The following is a 20942-nucleotide window of genomic DNA, read 5'->3' as shown; positions in this document are numbered from 1 at the left end:
CCTAAGTCTTTCAGCTACTGCTGAAACAGGTAAGCAGAAAGCATTTTTTCCTCATAATGCAGCACTAAATACTGTAATGATTCCAGTGATTCTGATTTGGCTATATTGCAGGCTCTGCCTAATTTAAGCAGGTTCCTAAAACAAGATTATGCACGCTGATAGTCTGCTCTCATACATATTCACAGTGCAAATGTTTTCAGCATGTGGAAACCTTATGGGACTCATAGCCTATGATGTAGGCAACTGCCCTGATTATCTATCAACTATCCTGATAACACAAGAAGAAAGAAATAAGAGCAGTGGAAGACCATTCGGCCCATCCAACCTTCCCCAACCATTCACTATGATCATGGCTGATTATCTGCCTCAACTCCATTTTCCCACCCGCTCCCCATATCCCTCGACTCCCTGAGAGATCAAAAACCTGTCTATCCCAGCTTTAAACGCATTCAATGATGGAGCACCCACAACCCTTTGGGGCAGAGAATTCCAAAGATTCACAACCCTTTGAGTGAAGAAATTTCTGCTTATCTGAGTCCAAAATGATCAACCCCTTATCCTGATACTGTGACCCCTGTTCTAGATTCCCCAGCCAGGGGAAACAATCGCTCAGTGTCCACCCCAACAAGCCCCTTCAGGATCTTGTACATTCAATGAGATCACCTCTCATTCTTCTAAACTGCAGAGAATATAAGCCCAATTTACTCAGCCTCTCATCATAGGACAGCCCCCTCATCCGAGGGATCAATCTGGTGAACCTTTGCTGTACCGCTTCCAATGCAAATATATCCTTCCTTAATTGTGGGGACCAAAATTGCATACAGTATTCCAAGTGTGGTCTCACCAAAGCCCTGTACAACTGTAGCAAGACTTCCTTGTTCTTGTACTCTGGCACCCCCGCCCCTTGCGATAAAGGCTATCATGCCATTGACCTTCATAATTGCTTGCTGCAATTGCAAGCGAGCTTTCTGTGTTCCTTGCACAAGTACACCCAAGTGTCTCTGAACATCAATATTTACACATCTCACGCTTTTTAAAAAATATTCTGCTTTTCTACTCTTATTACCACAGTGAATAGCTCTGTAATTCCCCTCAAACTCAATCAGCCACCTCATTGCCCATTCACTAACGCCTATATGCCTATTAATGTCTATATCTCTTTGTAGCCTCTCAGTGTCCTCCCCACAGCTTACATTCCATCTGGCTTTGTATCATCTGCAAACATTGATACATTACTCTCTGTCTCTCCAGCTAAGTCATTGATATAGATTGTAAATAGATGAATCTCCGACACTAAACCTTGCACTTTACTAATCACAGCCCACCAATTTGAAAATGCTCCTTTTATCCTTTCTCTCTGCTCCTTGTCCATTGACCCATTTTCCAACCATGTTAATATATTACCTCCAACTCATTAGCCCTTATCTTGCACATTAACTTTTGAGTGGCACCTTATTAAACGCCTTTTGAAAATCCAAGTATATCACTGACTGCTGATGTGTTGGAAGTGGTGACGAATGATGATTTCAAAAGGAAATTGGATGGGCACTTTGAAGGAAATAAATTTGCCAGGTTATGGGGATCAAGTGAGGGATTGGGACTGATTAGGTTATAGAGAACTGGTATGGTCTTGATTCGTAAATTGTGCTTCTTCTGTGCTATAATGATTCTATGGCCTGGATTTTGTTCCTGAGTCAGGTAGTGGGAATCAGGAAATTTCCCAGCTTGCCCCACCTGTCTCAGGAATACATGCTCTGAATGGCTGGATCTTTGTTCAAGGGGTGGGTGCAGGATGGAGTTGGGCCTGTCACCACCTCCCCACCCCCCCTGCTCACCCCACTCCCCGGACGCAGATTGGAGGAGGCCTCAGGGACTGCCTTGTGCCGAAACGGGCTGTTTTAAATGTCATCCTCAGTTCTCATGGCCCTTCACACCCCCTCACCTGCATCACTGCCCACACCCACTGCCCATGCCCCACCCATACCAGCTCATACCGATCTATGCACCCCCACCCACCATGGCCCTGCATACCCTCCATGCCAACTCATGACCTCACCCATCATCATGACCCCTTATAATCCCTATGCAAACTTAGTGACTACTCATGTCCACACATGAAACTTCATCTGCCACTCTTTTCTCTTATTCCCTCTATGCCAACTCACCTAGCATCCAAAATGGGAAGGCCTTAGGAACCATGATGAGATGAAATAAAATAAAGTTCTAAATATCTATTGCAGACTTCATTATACAAAAAACACTGTCATTCACAAAAGTCGATTCAAAACCTTTAAATGGACTCAAGCACTTGATCCCTTATAAAAACAAATATTTGTATTCGGAACTCCACATCAATAACAGTTAATCATTTAATAACTTCTTTGAGCTGTCAATCAAACTGTGAACTTACAGCCCTCCACTGTGATTATAATAATGATAGGTTGTGGAAAGCAGACAAACATTAATAATGCTATAATGATAGCACTTAGGGTTATATCAACAAACAGCTATTGAAATTTCTGGAAAGATTTTTTCAACTCTCACAGACACAAGCAGGTAGATTTTTTTTTCAATTTTTTGTATTTTAATTTTAATCAATTTTAAATCACTTGACAGCTTGTCAGTTCCATTGACCTTATCCACCTTCAAGAGCACTTACAGCTTCTCTAATGATTTATAAGTCACACACCGTGGGATAAGGCCCTCCCTCCAGCAAAAATGGGATCTGTTTGAATTCATCACTGACCTCAAATGGCCCTGCTAGGTTTGGGATTCCCACATGGGGAGTCACACCCCAACCTCAATCCCCTCCCAGCAAAAATAGCATCTGCCGGAATTGGGGACCAGACTTCCAGGTCCGGGTCCTGGCTGCCATTTTGCAAGGTTCCAGAGTCTCCAAAATTCCATATTCCGACCCAGGCCGATGATTCTGCTGCCTTCCTTTATGTACCCTACTAGTCAAACATTGCTTCTCTATTGTAAAACCATGTTGACTCTGTCTGATCATAGTGTGATTTTCTAGCTCCTAGACAGTAGCTAATACATGTGCAGTATAAGGTGATGAACATTTACAAATTTTCACTATTAATGTAGTGAAAGCCTTTTCTATTTATGAAATTGGAGAGGTTTCTTGTCTGGGATTTTGAGAGCTCTGTTCCGTGCATTATTGTTTCCTGCACCTGTGAGAACTCTGCCCATCTACAGAACTGGTTATTTCTCTCTTTCAATGTTACTGGTTCCTCTGGGAAGGAAATTAACTACTCAGAATGATTGAATAAACCTTCTCGAGGCAATGCTGAGCTCTTATCTGCTTAATGTGGCATAAGTCAAAATGCATTGCAGTGGTGAGTGTGACGGGCACAGAAAATGCTGCAGTACGAGGCTGCACAAATTGACCCAGCACTGGCATTTCACACGAAGGTGCAACGTTGTGAGCCAGGAACATCTAGAGAAATCTTAGCAGGACTGGCTGCGTCTATAAACCCTCTTGGATAAACATGAACCTGGCAGAAATGAACATCTCTGCAGAGTCTCAGTCGGAGCGCCTCCTCTTTAACCTTCTTCACAACAAAGGAGTGGAAGGTTTCCCATTTGGTAAACTGTGTTCCCAGTCTTTTGTTGTATGTTTTACAGAGCAGCAGTGCTCAAACTACCAAACAATTTGAAATGTAATTAGAGTAACACCAAAATGTGGGGAGGTGGTGGTGTCACTGGACAAGTACTCCAGAGACCCAGGGTAATGCTCGGGTTCAAATCCCACCAAGCCAGATCTGGAAAAATTTGGAATTAAATGTCTGATGATGACCACAAAACCATCGCCAATTGTCTTAAAAATCCATCTGGTTCACTGATGTCCTTTAGGAAGGGAAATCTGCCGTCCTTACCTGGCCTGGCCTACATGTACTCCAGACCCACAGCAATGTGATTGACTCTTAAAATTAGGGATGGACAATAAATGCTGGTCTAGCCAGTGACACCCATGTCCCATGAACAAATTTTAAAAAACTACATTTGCAACAAGAACAAGTTTCAGGTGGAGTTGTCAAAAATGGATCAAAGGAGCATTTGAGCATTGTACCCATTTGATCTGTGCCAGTGTCACAAACACTTTGAAAGGTGTTTCCCCAATGTCACCCATGAACAATGTATTTGTATGTGAGCGTGTGTATCTTATCCCTGGAGCGAATAATTCCATTTAAAATAACCCAGCAGCATAAAACCTTTTTACCCAAAAAGAAAAGGTTAGTTTATTCCACACTAAAATAGAGTTACTAACACATATCCTCACAGAAAGATCAGTTGCAGATAAAGATAAAATTATACTCACAAATGTGAATCAAGTTCAGTCTGTAGTCAGTGATATTTTTGAAGTCGAGATGATGTGCTGCCTGAAATGAATTAGGTTTCGAGGTTGTAGAATTTTCTCTGCAGCTGTGATGGCTCCCACAGTCAAACTGCAGGAGACTGGTTTTCACAGGTAAGCTTGAAGATGGAACAAGATAGCAGGGAGAGAGGAAGTGCTTTAGTTGTCTTTCAAGGAATTTCAAAATGGCCCTTTGTTTTAGCCTGGTTGTTTACAGCAGTTTGATAGCTGTGCTTATTTGTCCCTCTTTCCCATTGTGAAGATGTTTCAACATGGACCCCCGAGATGGCTCTCTGCTGTAGGCAGCTTGCCCTGCCTTTTCCATTTAGCATGAAGCTAAGATGGCTGCTGTCATGCTGAGTTACCGTTCCATATAAGGCAAGTGGTAATTCCATTACAGTTTAGAATTCTTTTTACCACCTGCCATGTTCCAAAGGGCCAAGGCTGTTCATGCCTTACAGTGGCTTATCGGTTAGGGCACAATTCTTATCGGTTAGTGTCCTTGGGCACAATTTTCCAATTTTGAAACTTAGTGTGGTGGCGGGCAGGTTCTGCGACACGTATCCCACTGCTCGGAATGGCGCAAAATCATGCCTGATTCCACACTACTCATCACTTGTACACAGGTGAGTATCTCTCCGAATCGCCTGGCAGGTTGGGAGTTGATTCGCCCACCTGCCGTTACCTGGCGAGGTCGAAGGTCCACACGCCATATTTAAACACCAGCCGAGCACACACATCTCACTCTCTCCAGCCCAGCTGTCTCCTGGAGACCGTTTGGAATATTGCTGAGCCAAAAGAAAGGCGGCTGTACCCCGCTTCAGCCACAACACCCTCCAGGCTTTGATAAGAGTAGTGCGGGTGCATAGGGACATGCTCGATCCCAGGGACAGCTCCAGAAAGCACACCAGCCTCATCTCTCCAGCCCAGGAGGGCGTTGCAGAGCAGGTCAGCGCAGCTGGCCATCGTACCAAAAATGCCACCCAGTGCAGGAAGAGGATGAATGATCTCATCGATTCCACCAGGATAAGTCATCCTTCAACTCCCTCCGATATCAAACTCTCATCATGGCATCATGCACTCAAACAGCTACTCTATTCAGGGACCTCACACAACCATTAGTCTGGGACTCATGTCAACACTCATTCTCTCACGGAAACTTTCACAAAACCACCATCCTATCCATCATGTTGCTCACACTCCATCCCGTATGACTCATCCGTTGAGGACTGGAGTCAATACATTGAATGATTAGGTTTCTACTTTGTAGCGAATGAAATAACGGCAGACGAGAAACAGGAGGCAATTCTCCTGAGTGTCTGCAGGAGCAAAACCTATAACCTAATCCGTAGCTTGACGGTCCGAATGCACCAAATTCCAGATCCTTCACCCAGCTTGTAGACCTCGTGAAGGGACATTTTCAGCCTAAACCCTCAGTGATCATGCAAAGATACAAGTTTAACTCTTGAGCAAGGGTCCTCGGTGAGTCCATTGCAACATACATCACGAAGTTAAAACAGTTAGCGGAGCACTGTGACTTCGGAGATGCTTTAAATGATGTTGTGAGATCATTTGTTTACGGCATAAACGACTACACCATTCAGTGCAGTTTACTTGCAGAAGTTGAGATAGACCTGAAGCGCGCCCTGGGCATAGCGCTAGCAATGGAGATGCTGAGAGAGACTCGCAGGCTTTGTGGAGTGTGCAACATGGTGCCGTTCTGCAGCTAAGGCAGGAATCTGCTGCTGGGCATGGCGAGAAGATCAGGAAGGCGACCGCTAAACGGGACACGGTCCCTACTGCTTATAAAATAAAAAGGAATACTGGAAGCAGCCCACCAGTAATCCAGGAGTTAAAGTGTCACTGCTGTGGGGAAAATCATGCACCCGAAGTCTGTAGATTTAAAGGGGCAGAATACCACTACTGCCACAAAAAAGGACATGTTGTTAAACAGTGCAGAACTCGATCAAGACAACCATTCAGACTGCAGGTCAAGTTAAATGAAGTGCACGATATAGATGAGCTAGAAGTTACTGAGGCTGACGTTTATTCCCTACACAATCTGAAGGCCAGGAAAACTGAACCAATCACTGTTACACTTCAAGTAAATGGAAAGTCTCTACTCATGGAGGTTGACACAGCAGCATCAACCACAGTGGTGGGGGAACACATCTTTAAATACCTCAGAGAAGGTACCCAGCCACTGAGTTTGGAGAAAACCGCTGCTCAATTAAAAATATATACAGGAGAAGCCATACAGGTGAAAGGCACCATCTCTGTACCTGTATCCTACAGGCACCTGACAGCTCAGCTGCCAATAATTGCTGTAACAGGACAAGGACCTAGTCTTCTGGGCCATGATTGGTTGAAGAGAACCAACCTAAAATGGTCAGAAATTTTTCAGGTCAGGACAGGAGGAATTCCAGAGTTGCTGATAAAGTACGACAGAGTATTCCGAGGTGAGTTGGGGAAAATCAAAGGTCTGCAAACTGAAGCAACGCCCTGTTTTCTTAAGGCAAGACCCATGCCTTACGGTCTGAGAGAAAAGGTAGATGCGGAATTGTGTTGTTTGGAGAAGTTAGGAATAATCCAGCCAGTCCAATTTTCAGACTGGGCAGCACCCATAGTCCCTATGCTAAAACTGGACCAAACTATTCGCATCTGTGGGGATTTTAAATTAACGGTGAACAAGGCTACAAAATTAGACAAATACCCAATCCCAAGGATTGAAGGTCTGTATGCTTAACTTACAGGAGGAAGATCCAAAACTAAACTGGACATGAGTCATGCACATCAACAGCTAGAGCTGGACAACACATCAAGAAGTTGTCACCATAAACATGCACAAGGGCCTGTACCAATATAGATGCCGACCCTTCAGTATGTCCTCTGCCTGTGCATTTTTCCAAAGAACCATGGAAAGCTTGCTACAAGGACTTTCCTGAGTTATAGTGTACCTGGATGATGTCCTAATCACAGGATCCACAGAAGCTGAACATGTGGCCAACTGGAAGAGGTTCTGAAGATATTTTTAGAGTCTGGCATTCATTTAAAAAATGCAAAGTGCCTTTCCAAGCAAAGGAAGTTGCGTATTTGGGTCATCGAGTGGATGCCCAAGGGATGCACCCATTAGGGGAGAAAGTCAGGACAATCAAGGAGGCACCCTCTCCTACAAACATCACAGAGCTCAAGTCTTTTTTGGACATATTACGGTCGATTTTTGCCTAATCTATCTACAGCATCAGCCCCTTTACACTTATTATTGAAGAAGAACCACACATGGTCCTGGGAAGCACAGCAAGAGGAACCTTTCACAAGAGTCATGAAGCTATTACAGTCGTCGTGTCTGCTCGTGCACTATGACCCATCTAAGGAATTGAAACTTACTTGTGATGCATCTCCCTACGGAGTGGGAGCAGTATCGTCACACAAGATGGAGCATGGATTTGAAAGACCGATAGGATACGTATCCCAAACTCTTTCTGCAGCCGAGAAAGGTTAGTCGCAAATTGAAAAAGAGGCTTATCTATCGTATTTGGAGTAAAGAAGTTCCTTCAATATTTGCACAGTTGACACTTCACCGTAGTATCATATCACAAACCATTGTTAGGGTTGTTTAGTGAAGATAAGGCAATCCTATTGACAGCCTCTGCTAGAATTCAAAGATGGGCTTTAATTTTGTCAGCATACGAGTACACTTTTATGCACTATCCAGGTGTGCGTATAGCAAATGCAGACACCATCACTCATCTCCCTTTGCCAGATGGTAGTACACACGTATCAGTATCTCAAGAGATAGTACTTGTGTTGAATTTCCTGGACTCTTCACTAGTCTGCATAAAACAGATAAAGAATTGGACAAATCGGGATCCAATTTTAGCAAGAATCCGTGAACAAGTGTTACAAGAATGGTCAAAAGCACAAGCCCCTGAAGAATTAGAACCATTCTTTGTACATAGATCTGAACTGACTTGTCAAGATGGTACCTTGTTGTGGGGAGCAAGAGTCATTATCCCTGTGCGAGGAAGAGAACCATTATTGGAAGAACTTCATAGTGTTCATCCTGGTATTTCAAAAATGAAGATGCTCGCACGAAGTTATATCTGGTGTCCGGGTGTAGACAGTGATATAGAAAAAATGGTGAAGCACTATCTCCAGTACCAGCAACAGCAGAAGTTGCCCGTTTCAGCTCCACGACACCCATGGGAGTGGCCTGGTCGACCCTGGGTTGGACTACACATAGACTATGTAGGCCCATTTTTAGGTACCCCATGTTTTTTGTGATTATCGACGCACGTTCCAGATGGATGGATGTGTTTTGAAATGAGATCACCCACTTCATCTGCAATCATTGAAAAACTGCGCCAGAGTTTCAGTGTTCATGGTTTACCTGAAGTTATTGTGTCAGACAATGGTACTGCTTTCACGAGCACTGAATTCCAAAGATTTGTGAACCTAAATGGGATTAAACATGTCAGAACAGCACCGTGTCATCCCTCATCTAGTGGATTAGCAGAAAGAGCAGTACAAGCTTTTAAAGCCGGAATGAAGAAACTAACAGAGGGAACATTGGAAACATGAATTTCAAGATTCCTGCTGAGCTATCGCACAACCCCTCAAGCGACCACTAGTTTAACACATTCAGGATTGTTAATGAAGCGCCAACTTCATATTAAGTCTAGTATTCCCTAATTTAGAGGGGGAGGTGGAGAGAAACCCGGGTGGTCAAAGTGAACCATGATGTTCACAATAAAGGTCGAGAGTTTACTGTGAGAGAGACAGTTTTTGTACGAAATTTTGTAACTGGACCGAGATGGGTCCCTGGTACAATTGTCTCTGAAACAGGACCCTTATCTCATCAAGTCAAAGTGGAAAACAGGATTGTTCGGAAACACGAGGATCATCTCAGAAGTCGGGAAATCCTCCAACAACCAGTTAATCCACTGGAAATGGAAGTCGAAACTTCGACCGCTGAGGTGCCAGATTGACAAAGAACAGACATACTGAATGTCTCTATTGGAGTAAATGATTCTGAACTGCCATTGTCTAAGGATGTCCCTGAAGCTGCAGTTCCTGATCATGTTGATCCAATGGAAGAACCTCCAGTTGTAGAGTTGTGTCACTCTACCTGAATCATAAAACCTCCTCAAAGACTAAATTTATAATGGCATGAACTGGGTTAAGAGGTTTTGTAAGTAAGAGGGTAAGACAAAATTAAAGGGGGAGAAATGTAATGATTGTAAGTTAAACCATTTCTTACTGTTATGGGGATCACGTGACTGTACAGACGAATCAGCCCTAAGCGCGGGGAAACTTGGGGGCGGAGCTTTTTGGCCTTGGTCTTGGAACAATCATGGTAGCTTCATCAGGAGTCTGTAAATAAAGTTTACTGTTTCTTACAAAAAACCCGCCCTGCACTCGCCAAGTTTATTACACATGCCTTTTGTCTCCATGCAGGTCAAACTTGCCGACAACAGGCAGGGAATATCGCAGGCCAGGGGATGGATGGCCGACATCATAATGCTCACGGAATTTTTGGAGAATGCTGCCAAGATCACTCGGGAGGACAGGGATCGCTCCTGTGGGGAAGGGGAGAGCGGATTATCTCAGCAACCCAGTGCGGATCACAGCCCCAGTTCATCACATCCTGACAATCACAGTGAGTGACATGCAATCTTGTACTCCACGTGCTCACCAACTGAAACTCTCTTCTCTCTCTTATGGACCCAGGCCCATAAGGGTGTCCGAGCCCCCAGACCACATCTGAAGAGGAAGCTGAGGAAAAGATGTTATTGTGCTCATTTCATTCATTGCTTCAGCCAGATGCTCCCACAGCCTGGACAACCCTCTTCTCGGACTTACTTCCTTCAGTTCCTAACAACCTTTCCAGTTAAACCCTATTTCAGTGAGTGAAACATTGACAGGTTCCTGTGAGAATGTGCCCTACTCCAGCCAAGATTGTTGATCATACATGCTGCAGTTCCAATTCTGCAAAAGAAATCATGGCCCTCTTTAATTTAGACCATATTTCTCGTCCTTCCATCAGTAGTAACCCACCGAGGAGCAGTACTACCACTCCTAAACTACCCCTAATTAAAGATCCCAAAGAAAAGAGCAGCAGGCCAGCAGACAGAAACCTTGATTCATTACTGATCCATCAAAAGGAGGTCAATCTGACTCAATATATTTCAGCCTTACAGTAAGGACACACATTGTGACATTCCTGTTCAGTCCTCTGAAATTACAATCAAGATTCTTGCAGCATGTCAATGATTGATCTGTCAATGGTTGTTGGTTCCAAATAAGATGAAGAAAAAAACAAATTAATTCCTTTCTGTGGAATTTTGTCCAGAAAATAACTGATGCCAAATACATGTGGGTCGATATAAGAGGTGAGCATTGTCTTAATGACAGTGTGACCTCTGTCAAGGACAGCAGCAGAATGTTCATAACGTTAATCACAGTTGCGCATCTCCCACGGAACAGATGTCCAGAACGACAGGACATAGGGTCCACAGCCAACTCCTTAGTATTCCTGCAAGCTGATGGGAAGGACATTTCAAGTCATAATCACAAATTTTTCTCTAATAGTTAAAAAAATTCTTTCAGAATGCAAATTATAATGTAAATCTGTTTATGTTTTACACAATTAACCCTATAGTAACATTGTTCCTACTAAACTATTGCATCTTTTAGTATGGGAAGTACAATGTAAATATTTTGCAACTTTTGCACGACTATTTATAGCACATCTCGACTGGAACCAGCTGCTCTCTGCTTCCCCAACTGACTAATCATTCCTTAAGAATAGGATCACTCAAAATATTTAGCATTGTAACCTGGAGCCAAATATCTTCAGCTGCTTCATCAATGACCTTCCTTCCACCATAACCACGTTCAGCACGTTCACGACTCCTCAGATACTGAAGCAGTCCATCTCCAAATGCAGCAAGATCTGGGCAATATCCAGACTTGGGCTGACAAGTGGCAAGTAACATTCGGCACACAAGTGCCAGGCAATGGCCATCTCCAACAAGAGAGTCTTACCATCGCCCCTTGATATTCAATGGCATTACCATCACTGAAACTCCCAATATCAACATCCTTGGGGTTAGCATTGACCAGGAACTGAACTGCACGAGCCGTATAAATACTGTGGCTACAAGACCAGGTCAGACGCTAGGAATCTTGAAACAAGTAACTCACCTCCTGACTCCTCAAAGCCTGTCCACCATCTACAAGGCACAAGTCAGGAGTGTGATGGAATACTCCCCACTTGCCTGGATGAGTGCAGCTCCAACAGCACCCAAGAAGCTTGACACCATCCAGGACAAAGCAGCCCACTTGATTGGCACCCCGTCCACCAACATTCACTCTCTCCACCACTGACACACAGTGGCAGTAATGTGTACTATCTACAAGATGCACTGCAGGAATTCACCAAGGCTCCTTTGACAGCACCTTCCAAACCCACAACCACTACTATCTAGAAGGACAAGGGCAGCAGACACATGGAAACACCACCACCTGGAAGTTCCCCTCCAGACCACTCACCATCCTGACTTTGAAATATATCGCCGTTCCTTCGCTGTCGCTGGGTCAAAATCCTGGAACTCTGTTCCTAACAGCACTGTGGGTGTACCTACACCACAGGGACTGCAGTGGTTCAAGAAGGCAGCTCACCATCACCTTCTCCAGGGCAAGTAGGGATGGGCAATAAATGCTGGCCCAGCCAGCGAAGCCCACATCCCATAAATGAATTTTTAAAATATTCTTTTTTCAATAATATATCCAAATTCTTTTGAAAGTTACTATTGAATCTGCTTGCACCATCCTTCCAGATCGTAACAACTTGTTGCATAAAAAATGCCCCTCATTTCTGGGCTGGTTCCTTTGCCAGTAAACCTGTGCCCTCTGGTTAGTAACCCTTCTGCCAGTGGAAACAATTTGTCCCTATGATCTCTATCAAAATCCTTCATAATTTTATACACGTCTGTTAAATCTCCCCTTAACCATCACACAAAACTGTATTATAAAGCTTGGCTTCAACTTCAGTGAGTTACTGATAATCCAACAGCTGCATGGTCACTTTTACTGAGATCAGCTTCTTATTTCCAGAGTTTTAAAACTAATTTGAATTCTAAAAGTGTCATGGTGGGATGGGAGCTCTGAATTTTTTGTCCATGCCCTGAGATTACTAGTTGAGAACATATTCACTACAATATCCTACTCACAGGCTCAAATGTAAGAGTAGGTTACGGTCATTCCAAACTACTCTTGTGGTTGGAAGAAATGAATACCACCACAGATCTGAATATATATTGGGCCTCAGCAATATACTGAGATTTTCTCATATGTTTTTGAGCTCATTCCCACAAAATTATGTAACTCCAATTAATAAACCACACCAAATAGCTAGCCTTAGCCTAGTGGCAACACTCTCACTGCGAGTCAGGAAGTCTTGAGTTCAAGTCCCACTTGCACAAGAGACTTGCCTGACACTTCAGTGCAGTACTTGGAGAATATTGTACTGTCTTTCAGATGGAGTGTTAGACTGCCCTCTCAGTTAGATGAGAAAAATGTAGTATTATTTGAAAAAGAGTTGAAGGTGTGTAAACAAACTTTTATCCCTCAAACAACTTCACTAAAACAGGTAACCAGGTTGTTTATCTCATTAGTGTGTGTGGGACTTTGCAGTGTATAAATTGGCTGCTGTGTCACACACAATGTGCTAAATTACAATTGATCCCAAGATTCAAAAATACTCCCTTGGCTGTGAAGAACTTTGGGGTGTCCTAAAGTTATGGAAGACGCAATGTGAGTGCTTTCTATATCTCAGTTACATGGCTGGTAGAAACGTAGGGAGGCCTTTCAACAGAAAAAGAGCAAACCAGCAGATTCCCATTTTACAGATGTAACCCTGTAGGTTACAGCATTTCCGGTGCTTTTTCAGATATCCTTGTATATTGTGGATGCCTGGAAATCATTCAATGTTCATATTGCAAGGTACATTGATTGGCTGCTCATTTCTCATTATTGCTAAATCACCTTCACAATAAGCTTACATTCGAAAAGCAAAGATTCCAGTGGTTTCTCAATTGGAATAATAAATTATAATAGAGCAGCAGTTCCATCCATTTTCAACAAGGGAGGAATAAACTAAGTCTTTTAAGAGATAAATATTTTCACAAGACATTTAAGATCAATATGGTGGAATCATTTCTGTAGCCATGATGAAGGCTAATTGGAGGGATGGTGGATTAAATATTTGCCTGCACCATCATTCAATTTATCAAATTTTCTCACCATGTAATATGGGTAATATCTCAAGATCCATCTTGGAAAATTAGATCAACCGCAGGACACCGAAGAGTCATCCATAATGCCAGAGGACCACCAGGCTTCACTTGTACCTGCGTCACACCCGCTCTCTGAAGCAGCCACCAGCGCAGATACCAGCACCTTAGTGGGCGCTGGATCTACAGTTAGAATGTTGGAACAGAATGGTGAGGGCACTTCACACTTGCTGGAGGAGCAGGCAGAGGCAGGGAGTGCCCAGGGTGACAGCAGTTGGAAGGCTCCTGGGGACCAGGACGATGGCCAGAGGACGACAGCAAAGGTCACCAAGGCCAACAAGACAACAGAGTCAGCAGCGTTTAAGAGATAGTTTGCTGCTTATTTGAACATGACAGCTTCATCTTTGTTCTGAGCTTCATTGTTAGCATTTCCACGCTTCATTTCAGGACTCATTGGTATCTCCAAGGACCCCGGAGGATTTGGACCGTGTGGACCCTTCCAGGTATCAGACAGCCGTCCTTTACCCTGGTAATGGGGATTGTGATCTCCGTGGGAGGCACCTTCTCTGAGGAGGAAGAGAGGGGCAGAAGGGAGAGGAGGCCAGGTGTCCCAATGCAGCTTCCAGGGTAGGGACCTGTGGGAGGAGAGGCGCAGGGACAGCAGGTATGTAATGCTTCAATAGTTGTTTAGAAATGAAGACCAAAACCAAGACAGACTCCTTCAGACAGAGTTTTATTGTTTTATCATAAAACTCTCCACAGCCAGGGCCGAAGGGCCTGTTCCTGTGCTGTACTTTTCTTTGTTCTTTGTTCTTTTATATTTTCCATTCAATAAATTGACCTTATTCTCCTCCTTAAAAATAAAAAAAACACACATGAAAGAAGTATTATTTTCTTAAAGGAAAAGACTTCCCTCTTTGAGGACCTCTAGTCGCTCCTTAGAGCTCGCTCCTCTTTTGATGAATCATTCAGATAATTGGTAGCTGCTTTCAATCCATTTGATCTTGGCAACCTCCTTATTCTCAAGCATCTGTTTTAGGCTTACAATGTCAATTCGCAATCTCTTCTCATTAAACACACTTTGTAGAGTGAACATTTTCTCAAAGTGACTTATTATCAATAAGACATTCTATAGATACCGTTCCTGAATACCCTTTTCCATTTAAAACTTCTGCCAGTATCTTTGATATAAAGGATGCCATATCTACCACCTCAACAAGGGCGAGAGTCTCCGCTGCCAAACTACATTTTACAACTCTTCGTACCTTTTTAGATTCCCATGCCAAAGGGCAACATTTACCTTATCATGAGGGATTTACCTTAACATATAAGGGAATAACCTTTATCCCCCATAAGAGATATTATAAATCCTCCTGCACTCGAAAATCCATCACAGAATTGTATAAGACGCAACACTGAACACAATCAGTTTCATTTTTCTAACTTCACCCAAAGATGGGAATTTCAAAACACACTGCTCCATTTTTAATTGTGTTAATGTTTTGTTTCCAGAATGATTTCTTCAGCCTTGGGATAATTCATTTTAGTGATCAATTTCAGAACGTCAAAACTGATGTCCGGCCTTGTTTGTTTGCCTAGCCAACTGAGTTGCCCAATTAGACTCGAGTTCCTCTTTTACCATTTCAGAAGCCGTTGTATCTTGCTGGGAGGCCCTACCACAACTAATTCCAGTGGGATTGACGTTCTTTAAATAGGATTGCTGATGTAAAAGGACGTGTGATCCGCTCTGCCCGATTTCCATTCCAATATACTCAAACACACCAGAAGCCCGACTTCTAATTTTAAATTCCGTCAAACCCTTGTGCCACTAGCCTGGCTTTAGCTTTATAAGTCCCATCAGGAAGCACCTTTTCTGTGCATATCCAGCTATGAGACAGAGCTTGTTGTCCCTATCTGGCACCTGTGTATACCCCAAATTCTTTCCAACTATGTAGTTTTTGCTGTTTGACATCCTTTATTAATTTATCCTTTAATTTGTTTGAAGCTACTAACACTTCTCAATCACATGGGCTTCTGCTCCTTGTAGCGTTACCAGTCTGTGCCATATTCCTTGATCTTCTTAAGCTATGCCCTCTAACCTACCCTCTATCATGCTCCAGACTTTTAAATGTTTGATCTCCCTCTCCCATTTATAAATGTTCTTTCAACAGTTTGCGATCTCTTCCTAGAGGCATGTTCACTCCCAGGCCCACTGCCTGAACTGATACTGCATTTCCATGCTTTCCATTTTTGTATTTCATGTTCCCAATTCATAGGCCTAACCTCCTGTCCTTTATCTCATACATTTAACCAGTTTTTATATTTCCAGTGGCCTTCCCTGCTCCACCTACAATCGCCCCATCCCCCCATTGACTGGCCTCTTCTGGTAAGTATGTAACTTTAGTGCCAGCTTTTGGCAGTTGTCCTCTGGGGCAAATCACCTCATCTTCTTCGTCCAAATTACTGTCTCCATCTTCAGATAACCCGTCAACTTCAGCTACCTGGTCCTCACAATCGTGTAATGTATAGGTATGAGAAATACATGGTTCCTCATCCCTTCTTACGCTTTCCAAACCCCCAAATTTGTAGTCTGCACCAACTAACCTTGATGAGTGTACCCAAGTAGTCTGGATCCCATAAAATGACTGTTTAACATTTTTACCTGAAATCTTTCCCGGGCCTTTCTACTCATTAAGTCCTTCTCTTTTATAGTGTACCATGTCTCCCTGATTGAAAATAGTTTCCGATGATCATACATTGTGTCTTAGAGCTCGCTGAATTTTTTCTGAAACTTCAGCTTTAAGGAACACTCTTCTGCCGACATGTAGTGTATTTAAATTCCCAGAAAAGGTGGAGTTAATCGTGGTTCCCTCCCAAGCTGGGAGATGATCACTCTGGACTGAAGGAATTTTTGGGTTTCCACCAAAAACCAACTGATATGGACTGTAGCCCCCAACCATCTGGAGTGAATTCTTGACATGGACAGCCCATGTTAGAGCTGATGTTAATTTACAGCTTGGTCTATCTGCCAATATTTTACATAGCACCTCATCAATCACCACGTGATTCCTTTCACACACTCGGTCACTGAAAGGGCTTTCAGCTGCTGTATTCATAATGATTGTATTTAATGTTTTCACACATCCCAGAACTCGTGGTTAGAAAACTCCCCTCCATAATCTTTTTTTTATTCATTCACGGGATGTGGGTTTTGCTGGCTGGGTCAGCATTTATTGTCCATCCCAAGTTGCCCTTGAGAAGGGGGTGGTGAACTGCCTTCTTGAACCGCTGCAATCCATGTGCTGTAGGTACACCCACAGTGCTGTTAGGAAGGGAGCTCCAGGATTTTGACCCAGCAACAGTGGAGGAACGGCGATATATTTCCAAGTCAGGATGGTGAGTGACTTGTAGGGGAACTTCCAGGTGGTGGTGTTCCCATGTATCTGCTGCTCTTGCCCTTCTAGATGGTAGTGGTCGTGGGTTTGGAAGGTGCTGTCCAAGGAGCCTTGGTGAATTCCTGCAGTGCATCTTGTAGATGGTACACACTGCTGCCGCTGCGCATCGGTGGTGAAGAGAGTGAATGTTTGTGGATGCGGTGCCAATCAAATGGGCTGCTTTGTCCTGGACAGTGTCAAGCTTCTTCAGTGCTGTGGGAGCTGCACTCATCCAGGCAAGTGGGGTGTATTCCATCACACTCCTGACTTGTGCCTTGTAGATGATGGACAGGCCTTGGGGAGGCAGGAGGTGAGTTACTCGTCGCACGATTCCCAGCCTCTGACCTGCTCTTGTGGCCACAGTATTTATATGGCTAGTCCAGTTCAGTTTCGGGCCAATGGTAACCCCCGTGATGTTGATGGTGGGGGATTTCAGTGATGGTAATGCCATTGAATGTCAAGGGGCGATGGTCGGATTCTCTCTTGTTGGAGATGGTCATTGCCTGACACTTATGTGGCGCGAATGTTACTTGCCACTTGTCAGCCCAAGACTGGATATTGTCCAGGTCTTGCTGCATTTGGACATGGACTGCTTCAGTGTGTGAGGAGTTGTGAATGATGCTGAACATTGTGCAATCATCAGTGAACATCCCCACTTCTGACCTTATGATGGAAGGAAGGTCATTGATGAAGCAGCTGTAGATGGTTGGGCCTCAGACACTACCCTGAAGAACTCCTGCAGTGATGTCCTGGAGCTGAGATGACTGACCTCCAACAACCACAACCATCTTCCTTTGCGCTAGGTATGACTCCAACCAGTGGAGAGTTCCCCCCTGATTCCCATTGACTCCAGTTTTGTTAGGGCTCCTTGATGCCACACTCGGTCAAATGATGCCTTGATGTCAAGTGCAGTCATGCTCACCTCACCTCAGGAGTTCAGCTCTTTTGTCCATGTTTGAACCAAGGCTGTAATGAGGTCAGGAATTGAGTGGCCCTGGCAGTACCCAAACTGGGCATCAGTGAGCAGGCTATTGCTAAGCAAGTGCCACTTGATAGCACCGTGATGACCCCTTCCATTATTTTACTGATGGTTCGAGAGTAGACTGATGGGCAGTAATTGGCTGGGTTGGATTCGTCCTGCTTTTTGTGTACAGGACACACCTGGGCAATTTTCCACATAGCTGGGTAGATGCCAGTGTTGTAGCTGTACTGGAACAGCTTGGCTAGGGGCGCGGCAAGTCCTGGAACATAAGTCTTCAGTACTATTGCCGGAATGTTGTCAAGGCCCATAGCCTTTGCAGTATCCAGTGCCTTCAGCCGTTTCGTAATATCACGTGGAGTGAATCGAATTGGCTAAAGACTGGCACCTGTGATGCTGGGGACCTCCGGAAGGCCAAGATGGATTATCCACTTGGCACTTCTGGCTGATGATTGTAGCAAACGCTTCAGCCTTATCTTTTGCACTGATGTGCTGGGTTCCTCCATCATTGAGAATGGGGATATTTGTGGAGCCTCCTCCTCCAGTGAGTTGTTTAATTGTTCACAACTGGATGTAGCAGGACTGCAGAGCTTAGATCTGATCTGTTGGCTGTGGGATCACTCAGCTCTGTCTACTACTTGCTGCATATGCTGTTTGGCACACAAGTAGTTCTGTGTTATAGCTTCACCAAGTTGACACCTAATTTTTAGGTATGCCTGCTGTTGTTCCTGGCATGCCCTCCCGCACTCTTCAGTGAACCAGAGTTGATCCTCTGTCTTGATGGTAACTGTAGAGTGGGGGAATATGCCGGGCTATGAGGTTACAGATTGTGTTCGAGTACAAAAATAAAAGCAAAAAACTGCAGATGCTGGAAATCCAAAACAAAAACAGAAACAGAAATACCTGGAAAAACTCAGCAGACCTGTTCTGTTGAAGGGTCATGAGGACTCGAAACGTCAACTATGCTCTCCTCCGCCGATGCTGCCAGACCTGCTGAGTTTTTCCAGGTATTTCTGTTTCTGTTTTTGTGTTCGAGTACAATTCTGTTGCTGCTGATGGCCCACAGTGCCTCATGGATGCCCAGTCTTGAATTGCTAGATCTGTTCAAAATCTATCCCATTTAGCACGGTGATATTGCCACACAACATGATGGAGGGTATCCTTAATGTGAAGGCTGGACTTCGTCTCCACAATGACCATGGATGGGCACTCCTACCGATGTGTCATGGACGGATGCATCTGTGGTAGGCAGGTTGGTGAAGATGAGGTCAAGTATGTTTTTCCCTCTTGTTGGTTCCCTCACCACCTGCCACAGACCCAGTCTAGCAGCTATTTCATTTAGGACTCCGCCAGCTCGGTCAGCAGTGGTGCTACTGAGCCACTCTTAGTGATGGATATTGAAGCCCCCACCCAGAGTACATTCTGCACCTTTGCGCAGAAAGGAATGTTTTGAAGAATTATTTTAGAGCTACTGACATCTGTTGTAGCAGAGTGAGTCTTTCTGTAAACTTAACTCCTGTTAGAATTAGAAGCCTGTCCATATCCGATACTCTGGCACAGTCTAGTAACTTAAACACCAGCACCGATTGGGGAATTTCTAGGCAGAACTTTTGCAATCTCATATAGTCGACTGAATTCCATTACGTAACTTTCTATGGAATTTTTTTCCAACTTTCTAAATTTGTCAAAATCTGACCACGCTTCGTAAGCAGTTAATAAATCATCTTTTTGATAGATCTTATCCATAAAACCAAACCTTCATCTGTGTGCAAATGCTCAGGCTCCAACTCCGAAAATGCTTTGCAGCTTATTTTGCTTTTGTAGAGAAAGTGCCAAAGCCATTCCGTTTTTTCTTCAGCAAGGACGTAACTCATGTCCATATGGTTGCTTCATTCTTCCATTGGTCATCTGGTTAACGCTCAGAAAACATCAGTGGGTAATCACACCCCAACACTCTACATTTTGATTCAGGCATTTTTTTGGCTTTCTTTTGAATGACTCGAAACCACTCTGCTCCTAAAGTTAACTCCAAATACAGTCTTTTGTCCAAAGAAAGCTTAGTTTCCAATCTTCTTACTTACAAGCAGGAAACATTCTCTGTTACCATTATTAAGCTCCAATAGTTGTTTACAAATGAAGACTGAAACCAAGACAGACTCCTTCAGACAGAATTTTATTGTTTGTCATAAAACTCTCCACAGTCCCCGATAGTCTCAGCTGTTAACCCTTGTATACAACCAAATGGGTACTTAGTTAAACAACCTAATAATTAGCCATTGAACTTCTTTAATTGTTTCCTTCCATAACAAGGTAATCCAAGGCGGAAGGGGCCGCAGAAGATGCCACTATCCTGCTGCCAGGGTTCACAGGTGTGATACATCTACCTCAATATGTCCAAGGTGCGATATCAAAGGAGACTCCACCTCTCCAGGGAGACTGTGGCCTCGATTTGCCAGATGATTGGGCCTGCGATCAGCTTTGACTGTGTTGGTGGACACCCCATGCCAGTAGCTCTGAAGGTCAACGTGGTCCTCAACTTCTATGCCTCCGGCTCTTTCCAGAAGTCTTTGTGGAGTCTCCCAATTAGCTGTCCACAGTTGTGTCAAGCTGGTGACAGAAGCTCTGTTCAGGCGGGTACTGACCTTTATTCTTTACTCTACAGACGAGGCCAGCCAGGCTGAGTGAGCCAGAGACTTTGCAGCGATTGCTCAGTTCCCCCGCGTCCAGGGTGCCATTGACTGCCCACATGTGGCCATCAAGGCACCAGCGGGTAAGCTGGGTGCATTCATCAAAAGGCCGAGTGCCCAGCTCCTGCCTGCCATCTACATCTGCATTTGCAGCCATGTCGTTGAAACAACTCTAACATGGGC

The sequence above is a fragment of the Cetorhinus maximus genome, chromosome 15 (assembly GCF_964194155.1).
Source record: "Cetorhinus maximus chromosome 15, sCetMax3.hap1.1, whole genome shotgun sequence".
NCBI classification, from domain to species: Eukaryota; Metazoa; Chordata; class Chondrichthyes; order Lamniformes; family Cetorhinidae; genus Cetorhinus; species Cetorhinus maximus.
Note: the sequence above shows the minus strand (reverse complement) of the source record.